At 38.3% G+C, this 13,043-nt stretch overlaps 1 protein-coding gene across 1 annotated transcript in view; it reads left to right on the forward strand.

Annotated features, from left to right (window-relative positions):
* LOC124787820 (mediator of RNA polymerase II transcription subunit 1-like) overlaps positions 1-13,043 on the forward strand; it is a 237,130-nt gene that overhangs the window by 153,163 nt on the left and 70,924 nt on the right. The window lies entirely within an intron of this gene.

The following is a 13,043-nucleotide window of genomic DNA, read 5'->3' on the forward strand; positions in this document are numbered from 1 at the left end:
TTCACTGGAGACATTATTTTGGCATTGCACTCTGACTGGATAAAGAGCCTTTCATGGGTATTTTTTCTCTATATGTTCTCTCCAGATGGACATTCCATTTCAAAGGCCTTGAATATTTACTTGGTCTCCTGTTTATCATATCTAATCCTGTTTGCCTTTATGAAGGCTGTATTTGCTTTCATTCTTCTACAAAATATAATTGCTTGCACTTGCTCGGTAGTAAAGATCCAGCATTCTTTTTGTTTGTGTTTATTGGGGAAGCCATCATTTTGTAGTGTATCATTAATGCCCCTCCAATGCTTTATTTTTCAGTATTTTGGTAGATATTACACATCTGAAATTGGATTTTGTCAATTTTTATTCAATGTCTCGGATGTTGATTATTTTGGATCCTATACATCTGAAGCCTTTCACTTGGTCTATTGTTCCACTGTTAACTTAGCTGTTAATGTTTTTGGCTTTGCTCCCATAAATGACATTACTGCTCTTTTGTGAGAATAAATGTCTCATTGTATTCTCTTCATACTTTAGTTTGTGAATTCTTAACACACTGACTGCCATGGAAGTCACTGGTTCAAATACAGGTGCACTGTGAGGCTGCATGTGCCATTGGTGGGTGTTGCTACTGCACACTGCTAAAATCTTGGGACTTGCGGGTTGTGTCACACACACACACACACGCACACACACACACACACACACACACACCTGCGCATTTACACTGTGCTTGCACTGTGCTTGCTGCACACACAGTACCGGCAAGATTCAGGTGGGCTGGGGTGGAGATTGAGGCAGGTGAGGATTGGGTAGGAGAGAGAGTCAGGGAGAAGGAGTAGCGGTTAGGGAGAGGTAATTAGCAGCTCAGAGAAGGCAGCACATGTGTGGGATAAAAGTAGGTGGGGGAGGGGTAGCAGATGTGTGGGCTAGGCATGCGACACGTGGGCAAGTGAGTTAAGACACACGATGAAGGTGGCATGGATGTGGATTGGGAGAGGGTAAATTGTTGGGTAGAGCGTGGGGGCAGTGGTGTAGCAGAGATTAAGGACTGGAGGTTTACAGACACAACACACTGCTGAACACAACATTGTCGAGTTCAATGGCTACTTTGGATACTTGCCTGTAGCACCACCTTTTCTCAACTATACAGATGAGAATTACCTTTTCAATACATCCTTTGCTCCCATAATCCTCCTGGCTTCAATCTCTACCAACTCTCAGCCTCCCCTTACCCTCTACCCCACAGTTTTCTCTTCCTCTTACTCTCCCAATTTGTGCCTCATCGCCTTCACCGTGTGCTTCGGTGCCCGCATGTTGTGTGCCTAGCCTGTGCACCTGCCACCCATCCCTTCCACACCGCTATCCTGCACTGGTGATGCCCTCCAAGTCATTACCTACCTGTCACCAACCCCTCCTCCTGTTTCTCACCTCTTTCTCCATCTACCCACCCCACCACACTCGGAACAAACCCTAGCCCAGCCCACCTGCCAAGATGCAATCCCGGTATTTAATGTCCAGCTGGAAAAATGTTAGTGCAGAGGGGTGGGGGGTGTACTCCAGCTCATCAAAGGACTGGTTCCAAAAGCATGCTACCGAGCGAGGTGGCGCAGTGGTTAGCACACTGGACTCGCATTCGGGAGGACGACAGTTCAATCCCGTATCCGGCCATCCTGATTTAGGTTTTCCGTGATTTCCCTAAATCGTTTCAGGCAAATGCCGGGATGGTTCCTTTGAAAGGGCACGGCCGATTTCATTCCCCATCCTTCCCTAACCCGAGCTTGCGCTCCATCTCTAATGACCTCGTTGTCGACGGGACGTTAAACACCACTAACCTAACCTAACCAAACCAAAAGCATGCTAAGTTTTCTGTTTATGACTCAATACGTATGCTGTTTGATGATAGGTCTCCTTTACTCTGAAATTATTTACAGGTTATTTTTGTTCCAAGAAAGCAACTGGAACTAGATCATATGGTTATTAAGGGAACTGCACCTCCAAAGAAAACAGTCAAGATCTGGGAAATTGTTGCAGTTCATATTCGGGTCAATCCATATGAAGTGGTCCAATGATGGTTGGTTGACCATTTTTAAATATTTTAAGTTTTTTAAGATTTTTAAAATAATTTATCTTGCACCTTTACTGGATGGCAGCCATTTTTATTTGTAGGCGCGACAGTTTTTCAGTCTGGAGACATTAGCGAAAATTTGAAAGTTACAACATTGCAGTTGACGTGATTGTTTTTAGAAAAGTGTCCTCTACAACATTATCTACTACACAAAATACTTAATTCAAGAATAACCAGTCAAAATCACCTCCAAAGTTAGGTATCCAAATGTCCAAAGGTCCACTTTTTAAGCCCAAAAATAACAAACAAGGAGTGATTTGTGAGAGTCTATTTTTTTCCTATACTTAGATATCATACACTACTAACCTCACATAGAGCAAGAACACTTACAAATATTTCCTTAATTTTTTATTTTTGAAAATTTTCATTTTTTGTAAAGTTTGGGGTTAGTTATCTCAGGTGAGACTGAATATAAAAATATGATTTTTGCACAGTTTGTACATCTGTATGATAGCAATGTACTGTAAAAATTTCAACATTGGTATCTGACTGTGAACAAAGATATGATTTTTTTTTTTAATGATGAAATAATTCACATTACAACTGACCTTATGGCTATTGCCCATTTAAATGGTTTATTGTTTCATTGTAATAAAATTTGATTGTGACATATATTTAGTTAACACTATCACCCAATATTCATTTAGTTTATTTATTTTTAATAATGCAATGTTAAACAATTGGAGCTTTCGCTTTTGTTATATGGTAATAAAAATGTCCATTTGCGTCTAGGTTTATTGTCAGTAAAGAAGTATGTTATTGCTGGGTGTGTTATTGTAAAAGTACATTATTGCTGGATGTGGCATTGTTGTAGTCAGTCTGTTCTGAAACCTCTGTTAGAGTGGTTGCACATACTTCATCGAGAGTGGGAATGTGTTATGTGCTTTGTTTTGTGTGTAATTTGTAATTAATTTTGAGAGATTAACTGGAATGCAATAACATGGATGAACAGTGCTCTGTTGGACAGATAGCAAATGAATTGTGTAACAAAACAATTTACAGTTCAGTATAAAAAAACTTGAAAAATTTCTATGACTTTGTTTTAATTTCTAGTAAGTTCTTGTGTAACACCGGTGTGTGAGTATCATGAGAAGAAATATATTCTGAAGTGCAACTACATTTTTGGAAGAAAGTGCTGTGATCCACTTAAAGTTCACAAAAAGCTTATTTCTAAGGTTTGAGGGAAATAAAACTTAAACATTTGTCCTTGTTATGTGAGAGTGAAACAGCTTCCCAAATGAAACGTTATGAGAGTCCTGGAAATTCCCTGTGCCGAAATTGTTACTCAAAAATATTTGTTGTGAATCCAGAACCAGAATCGTGTAACCTTGTTAATGACATTTATATTCCTAATGAGGAAACTGTTGGCATATTGGATTTTGCTTGTTCTAAGCTAGACGTATCTCCTGCTTTGAAAATAATAAAATTAAGTAGCAGAAAAAGAAAAACAGCTGTTGAAAATAAGGTACAACAAATTTCAGACAAAATTAGAAAAGACTTAGTAATACAGATACCAACATTATTTCTAAAGAAGAAGAAATCCTACCACCAGCATCATCTGACGCTGAATATTGGAGCTTAATAGAGAAATTAAAAATAAAATGTTCAGTGATGTCTAAAGAGGAAAAAGTTAAAATTTTAAGTTTGCTGCTTGACTCATGGTCAAGAGAAAAAATAGTTCATGAATTCAGCAGTTCTCACCGTTTGGTTAAACTAACCTGAAAATTAGTGAAAGAGCAAGGCATTCTTCCAGTTTTAGGAAAGAAGAAACAATTAAAAAGATCCAGCAGTTTTTTGAAGATGATGAAAACAGTAGAATGTGCCCAGGTTGCAAAGATAACAAAAGAGTTATTATAAATGGAGTTAAAGTAACAAAGTAGAAACAACTAGTGCTTTCAAATTTAAATGAACTATGTAACTGGAAAGAGTTACTAGATTTAATGGTCTGTGACACTAACAGTTATGACTGCATGATGATTTTGTGTAGTAAATGCTCTGGTAAGGAAACCGTTATTGAATTGTTTCACGGATGTGATGAGGAAATGCCAGACAGTATTACCTTCAAACAGTGGGCCACAACTGACAGGGCAGAAATGATAACAGTGGTTAAATCTCTGGAAGAGTACTTGGAATCTTTAATTGATAACTTACAAAAACTCAAAAGTCTCGACTATGTTTCTAAAATCCATAGTAAGTTTTTGAAGGACAAAAACAACTTCATGAAACTGAATGCATAGTGCTAGCTGATTTTACAGAAAAATTTACATTTGTGATTCAGGATGCAATACAAGGGTACCACTGGGTCAATGACCAGGCAACAGTGCATCCATTTATTTTCTACTTTAAAAATGAGAAAGATGAAATTTGCAATTCTTCAATTTGCGTTCTAAGCAACTACTTGGAACACAAAACTTTGGCTGTACATGTGTTTCAAAAGTATGTAATAAATTACATAAAAGAAAATTTTCCCAAGGTTGAGAAGCTGATATACTTTTCAGATGGAAGTGGTGGTTAGTATAAGAACAAAAAGAATTTTTCAAATCTGTGCAACCACAAAGTAGAATTTGGGTTGGAGGCTGAATGGCACTTTTGTCATGGTAAAAATGCATGTGATGGAGTAGGAGGTACAACAAAACAGGACAAATTCTCACTGTGAAACATCTTTATATGAGATTTTCCATTAATCATTCAAATTCTCACTGTAAAGGACATGTATGTCTTTTGCAAGGATAATATTAAAGGCATTAGGGCCTACCTATTTTCTGATCAAGAAGGAGGAAGTGGTTCTGCATATGAAAACAACACTTCAAACCAGGTTTGAAAACTGTGTAGGAATAAAAGGAAGAAGACATTTCCACAAATTTCTTGGCATTGCAGGAAAATTAATTTTATGCTATGTAACCTCAGAAACCAGAATTTATGAGGATCATTGTGTCCGTAAAATTAAATCACTGTCTTTAACGTTGAATCACATAGTGGCATGTGTGTGATGGACAGTGGTGGCTTGCAGAGGTTGAAAGAATGAGTTTGGAAAACAGTGATTGTTTTGTGCATTTTTACTACCCTGCTGGCCCAAGAACATCATTCAAGAAATCTACTAGTGACAAAGTTTGGATACCAATGAAAAATGTTTTAAGGAAACTTTCAGTGTTGAACTTACCACAGCAACAGGGAGGTCTTATTCTATATCATAGAAAATATCTGAAGAAATCAGTGTTCTTCACATTCGCCACCAGGTTTAGGAACAGTCGCATCTTGAAGATGTTAATTGAAAATATTTATTTTAAGATGTCAAAATAATATAAATGTTAATTTCAGTGATGTTTCCACTTTTTGTATATAATTCAGTACCTTACTTCTACAGTAATTGATTATATCCCGCCAATATCACACATGAATAGGCAACAGCCATAAGATCAGTTGTAGACTAATGTGAATTATTTCCTCATTTTAAAAAATTCATATCTTTGTTCACAGTCAGATATCAATTTTTACAATACATTGCTATCATATAGGTGTACAAACTGTGCAAAAATCGTATTTTTATATTCAGTCCCACCTAAGATAACTAACCCCAAAATTCACAAAAAATGAAAATTTTCAAAGAGTAAAAATTAAGGAAACATTTGTAAGTGTTCTTGCTCTATATGAGGCTAGTAGTGTATGATATCTAACTATAGGAAAAAAATATAGACTCTCATAAATCACTCCTTGTTTGTTATTTTTGAGCCTTAAAAGTGGATTTTTGAAAATTTGGGTACCAAACTTTGGAGGTCATTTTGACTGGTTATTTTTGAATTTAGGGTATTTTGTGTAATAGACAATGTTGTAGAGGACACTTTTCTAAAAACAATAATGACAATTTCAATGTTGTAACTTAACCCAGTGCAGAGATATTCATATTTTTGTTAACGTCTCTAATCTGAAACATCGTCGCATGCTTACAAACGAAAATGGCCGCCATTCAGTAAAGGTGAAAGGTAAAATATTTTTAAAAACTGTTTTGAACTTCTTAATTAAAATATTTAAAAATGGTCAAGCAACCAACTTAATTTTTATTGGACCACTTCGTTTTAATTTATCCGGAAACTTGAAAGTGAAGTCTTCAATCACTTCATAAAGCTTGTGTGAGTCTGTTTTAATCTCATGGGTTCAAACAGCAGATACACCATGTGTGTCAATTCCTACAGGCTGTCTAAAGATGCAGAAATCAGCATATTTTCATAATATAAATTGAAAAAGTACAAAACATCTTGTAACATACGTATATAAATTGGATAAAGCCTACTATGGATAAGACATGATTGCCATTATTGAGCTTGAAATCATTACCAAGTATTGTTATACAGTATCTGATCAAAAGTATTCGATCACTTATTAGTGGACATTAATATAGGCTGTGTCCACCCTTCACCTTTATGATGGCTTGAACACTGTTGGGAATACTTTACATGAGATGTCTGATTGTCTGTGCAGGAATTGCAGCTCATTCTTCCTCAAGAGGTGAAACCAGTGAAGGTAGTGATGTTGGACATTTGGGTCTGGAGCGAACTCAACATTCTAATTCATCCCAAAAGAGTTCCATCGGGTTCACGTTCGGACTCTGAATAGGCCAGTCCATAGACAACTGCCTCACAGATGCTTCATGAGAGCATGCATTGCCATGGTGATAGAATCAATAGTCGTCTCAGAACAGTGCCTCTACTGTATGCAGGATACAGTGCTGAAAAATGTGTCTGTATCCTTCGCCGTTTAGTGTTTTCTCGAGTACAATAAGGAGAACACACCCTAACCACAAAAACGTCACCTATATTGTAACACCACCGCCTCCGCACTTCACTGTTGGCATTACACATAATGGCATTCACCAAACTCAAACCCTTCTGCTGGATTGTCACTGGGTAGAGTGTGATTCATCACTCCAAAATCAGCCATCTATTGCCCAGAGGCATCTCTCTGTACACCATCTCGAGTGTCGCTTAGCATTGAATACAGAAATGTGTAACTTATGAGGAGCTGCTCCACAATTGTACCCCATTCTTTGTAACTCCTTACACTCAGTCATTGTGCTAGCTGGACTGCTGGCAGCATTTTAGAAATTGTGAGTGATATTTTTTGCAGTTCTTTATAATCACTCTCCACTACGAATGACAGCCCCTGTCCGTCCGTACTTGAGGTCTGCTTGGCCTTGGGTTAGCTGTGGTTAACATAACCCACATATTGTTGTAATAAGATCAACATGCAGTCCATACAGTTTGTTGAGACTGCTGGACAGCATACTCTAGAAATATTCAAAACATCAACCACAGTCAAATTGGACGTCTCTAGAAGGTTTCAGATGCCCCTGATCGATGTGTTACTCAGGTGACATCCAATGACTAGTCCACACTCGAAGTCACTGAGCTCTCCTCACAGACCCATTCAGCTGCTCCTGCTTTTCTACAGACAACACAATACTCTCATACTCCTTGTATATTGAGGGGTCTGCATTTCATGACATCTAGTGGTGAATTCCGCATTAGATAGGGATGTCTAGGTACTTTCATCAGATAGTGTCCCAGTGGAAAAATGCTCCTATCAGAGCACAAAAGGATGAATATGCTCCTTTTTAAAAGTGTCTGACTGAAAAGTGGGATACCACCTGCCTTATCTTACCTTTCTCAGCACCTCTTTTTAACATGCAACTTATCTCACACTCCCAGAAGCTCCCCTAACTTTAACCAACTCACACCCACTACTCCATCACATAAGTTGCTCATACCCATCCACTTCCACTTGCCCATTCTCAATCTCTCATACCGCCCACGGCCACAGTCTCCTTCATTCTGTCCTCCTCCTCCTCCTCCTCCTACTACTACTACTACTACTACTACTACTACTGTCTCTTCTCACTGTCACTGTCTTCCACTTGTTCTCTCTTACTGCTACTATCTCATTCACTTTATCGCAATGCTGCTGTCTCTTCTCTGTGTTAATATCTCTCTATTTGTCATTGTCAGTTTCATAGACTCCGTCTCTTAGTATCACTAGATCTCACCCACATCCATTTTCGCCATATCTTTATTCCTTTCCCAGTGGCACTCTCTCCTTTACTCGTTCCCAGCACTGTTCTGTCACTGTCAACTGTGATTCACTGCTAATGTGCCCCCTCTTTCTCTCACACTGCCATTGTCTCCTTCACTCTTTCTATATCACAACTACTGTCTGCTATCTTCCTGCATTAATTGCTTTTCCATCTCTTTCCCACTGACATTGTCTCCCCCCCTCTCTCTTATTTTCATATGCTAAAATTTTTGGGAATATTTTTAAAGATGCTGAGGAAGGTAGAATGAGACAGTTAGTATCTCACTTTACAGTTGAATACTTTTAAAAAGGAGCATGTTTGCCTTGTTTTGTGTATTCCAATAGGTGCATTTTTCTCTGAATCCTTTCCTTCCTCACTGCTTCAGCAGGGCATGTCCCTCATATTAAAAGAACTTCATGGATCAGTAAAATTTTGATAGTTACTTAAGTGAAACTGAAATAAAACAAAACCAATTTTTCACCTCAGGCTTGATTTTATGTGCACAAAAATTTTGCATGTGCTTCAGTACTACAATATAGGATAAAGATATCAAGAAAATTTTCAAGGTTGTTTGAGATCAGAATCTTAAGAACATATTATAAAAATTTCAGCCATTTACTGTGCATAATGAACTTGGAATCCCTGACTCGGTTTGGAAAAAAATAAATATTTTTTGGTGTTTTTGTAAGGAACAGCCCATGAGCTAATGGTGCCTCCATAAGCCCCAGAAGGCCCATCTTAGACCACATTAAATGCAAAAAGAACCAACTGATTTGCTCACTTTTCCTAACCAGGAGGAAGTGTGTAATATTCATTCTTTGACCCTGTACTGTAGTATGGTGACACTAAGACGATCCTTGTGTTTGGCATATAGTTGCTCCTAGGCCGAGGGCTAGCCATACCAGTTCACCCTACGTATTTATCACCAATATAACTAGAGGTATGAGCCTCAGAATAATCCCATTTTTATGTGTGACATTGTGGAACCTATATGTACTGCATGCTGTCGCACACATACCAATTTATTCAAAAAGACACCGACCCTGTATATAAGATGCCCCCCTGTTTTGAAGAGACCTTTGAGAAATCTGACTTATCAAATTTTCAGACTGTTTGTTGATATAAAGTGCTTAAGGTCAACCTAAAAAAGTTAATATTATCTATGTAATCTGGTGCTCTTGGCTGGAGTGGCTATGTAGGAAAAGATAGATTGCTACTTACTTACTGTAAAGATGACATATTAAGTTGCAGACAGGTACAAGTTGCAGAATGCTGGCCTGAGCTGCCAGCATTGGTGGTGATGTGCGTGTGAGGTGTGCTTGCTTGTGTGAATGAACAGTGTGCGTTTATTTTTCTGACGAAGGCTGCAGCTGAAAGCTTATGTGTAGCTGTCTTTTAATTGTGCCTGTCTGCAACTTAATGTGTCATCTTTACAGTAAGTAAGCAGCACTCTGTGTTTCCGATAGTGCTGATATTTCTACCTGGAGTTCCCATTGCTCGATTAGTGGTGTTTTCTTAGATAGATTATATGACATTGGCACACAAATAGTTTTTCATCAAAAGCTGTGGGAAGTCACTGAACTGTGTTGTAATATAAGTCCCATCCTCTTCATCATTGTCACGTACCAGCTGGTACTTGCTTCAAGTCTCGCAATGCGTGCAAGTTGAAAAATCCTCTTCACCTTCAACAGCTTAATTCAAATAATTTCTCTAGTATGCAGGAAGGCATTTTTCTTTGCACGTGCTTTGTAACCTGCAGCTCCAGCTCATGAAACTTCCCTGACTTGGTGCCCTGAAAGTCTAACATGTTTAGCTGATGATGTGTAATCACCTACTAACATTTGTTTATGTGATATCAAGTTTCGTTGCTGCTGCAATGTTATCTGTGGCTTGTGCATCATGAGTAACCATCAACTTAAAATTAATTTTGTGTTGTGTATGTAAATCAGTTGTGAACTGCAAACTCTTACATCCACATTTCTCAACAGAATTTTAGCAGTCATTTGCTACCATGTCATTTGCTACCATTCTCATTCACTACAATGTACTATTTTTACAACATCAATCAAACTGTTGGGTAGACAAGTGGATGCAACTGGAACACTAGTAGTCTCTAATTTATACTTACTAGTTTAGTTCTTGTTTTCACATATTTCTGTGAAGAAGTGAATTGTACCTGTGTCTTTTATTGTGCTGTCTACTGTTTAATAACTTACTGTAACTTTTTTGTGTAAATTCTGGTGAATTAACTTAGTATAAACTGCCTTTCTAGTGTTGTATCAATTAGAGGTTTCATAGTGTTGCTGTTACATTACTTGTGATACAGACGAAAATTGCTTCAAGATGGATAAGGACTTCACCTGTTGTGTATGGATGCAGGGGAAACTGGCCACTGTTCACAAACAGCTGGAAGCTGTCATAGTCATGGTTGACAGGCTTCAGCCTGGTGCTCTGGGCTGGGGTGGCTTTGGGACGCCTGAAAAATGCTTTGGCACACTGGATCATTTGATGCTGCCTGTGGCCCATGTTGCTTCTGCACCTTCTGATTTGCACATTCCTGATGGTCAACATTTGCCTGACAGTGAATGGGGAACAGTGTCGGGGTCACAAATTCCTGGGTGGAAGGTGATAAAAGGTACCAGCTACACGGGCAACCCCTTATGCCTCAAAAACAGATTTTAGGTATTGCCCAGAGCTGAAAGTCTATCAGAGCCAGCATGGGAAGCCTCACCTGTTGGGACTGTAGCTGATCATCCGAGAGGTCTAGAGTGCACCCAGTCCAGAATTTGTCATAGCAGATTGGAAAATGTTAATATATTATTAGTTAACTGCAGGTGCATCTAAGTAAAGATCCCGGAACTAATCTTGTTTATAAACGATATCAGTGCCCTTGTCATACTATTGACAGAAAGTTGGCTGAAATCAGATGTTAATAGCAATGGAATTCTAAACTCCATCTGGTATGTATGTGAAAAAGATTGAATGCTAGTGGTGGAGGCATGTTTATACCAATAAAAAGTGCAATAATTTGGATGGAGAGAAGTGTTAAAGGTGGATCAAATATTGCATCAGATACTTTTATAATCCCCTGCCTCAGGAGTGGTAGAGGTGGAACAATTAAGGAGAAACTTGAAGAATAGTTTGTGTATATTTTGTTGTTGTGCTATAGTTTTAGGTGGAGGTTTCAGCTTACCAGCTATAGGCTGGGGGACTCAGTTGATTAGGGTGGGTAGTAGGGACAGGGAATTGTGTGAAATTGTTCTAAGCGTGTTTTCTAAAAATTACCCTGAGTAGTTAATCGGAGAGCTGACTTGTGAAGGTAACATCTTAGACCTGCTGGTGCCAAACACACCCAAACTTTTTGACTCAGTTGTATAAAACAGGGAATCAGTGATCATAAGGCTGTTACAGCAAAACTAGGTATGGCCGTAAGTAAGAATACAAATAAAGTTAGGAAAGATCTTTCTGTTTAGCAAGAGCAACAGGAAATAGATTTCAGATTACCTTGTAGGTCAACATGAAAATTTCATCTCCAGCACTGATAATGATGAGCATCAAGGGCAAAGCTCGAGAGCATTGAACAATACGCTTTAGACAGGTATGTGCTGAGTAAAGTTTTGTGGGATGGAAAAGACACTCTGTGGCTCAACAACACTATTAGAAAGCCAATACGAAAGTAAAGAGAGCTTCACTGCAAATTAGGACGAAGCCAAAGCCTCACAGACAAACAGAAACAACACAAAACCAAAATTAGCATAGCATAAAGTGTTTAATGAATTTGAAAGTAAAATTCTATCTACCGAATTGACAGAAAATCCTAAGAAATTTTGATCTTTTGGTAAAGCAGTAAACCGATTGAAGCAGCTGTCCAGACCATAATAGCACTGAAATGGAGGAAGGCTAGAAAAGGCTGAAATACTAAACATCTTTTTCTGAAAGTGTTTCACAGAGGAAGATTACACTGTAATTCTTCCTTCAAACTGTCAGATGAATGACAAAATAACAGATTTTGAAATAAGTGACCAAGGGTTAGAAAAGACAGAGGAAAGGCCACTGGACCTGATGTGATACTAGTCTGATTGTCTGTAGAGTATGTGAAAGAACTTGCCCCTCTAATAGCAGCCATGTACCATAGGTTGTTGAGGAGCGAAGAATTTTTAATTATTGGAAAAATCTTGGGTCAGTCCCATTTTCGAACAGTGTCATCAATCTGATGCGTAAAACTATAGGTATATATACTGATAGTATGTTGTATTTTGGAACATATTTTATGCTTGTGGATGATGACATTTCTGGAGATCAAAAATCTCAACTGTAGGAATCAAAATAGTTTCCCAAACAATGATCATATGACACTCAGCTCACTCTCTTTGCCCATGAGATCTGGAAAGCAGTAGATCCAGATGTCCAGGTAGATGCCAGGTTCCTTGACTTCCGGAAGGTGTTTGATACAGTTCCACAATGCTGCCTAATGAACAGAGTACAAGAGTATAGAATATTGGACCAATTGTGTGATTAGATTGGAGAGTTTCTAGAATTTCAGGCATGGCCCAATGTAATGTATTATGAATATGTAGACAGAAAGACCCTTTATTGTATGATTAAATGATTGAAGAACAATCACTGGAAGCAGTTACTTCCATAAAATATCCAGGAACATGTGTACGGAGTGATTTAACCAGGAAGTGTAGTCTATCAACAAGAGATGTAGTTTACAAAACAGTCGTTCAACCGATACTTGAATATTGCTCGTCAGCCTGGGGTTTGTACCAGATATGATTGACAAAGAAAATAGAGAACATAAAAAGAAGAGTGAGTGGAGCAGGGAAAAAGGGAAGGTATTTTGGTTCACCAGTT

The sequence above is a fragment of the Schistocerca piceifrons genome, chromosome 3, assembly GCF_021461385.2.
Source record: "Schistocerca piceifrons isolate TAMUIC-IGC-003096 chromosome 3, iqSchPice1.1, whole genome shotgun sequence".
In the NCBI taxonomy this organism is placed as follows: Eukaryota; Metazoa; Arthropoda; class Insecta; order Orthoptera; family Acrididae; genus Schistocerca; species Schistocerca piceifrons.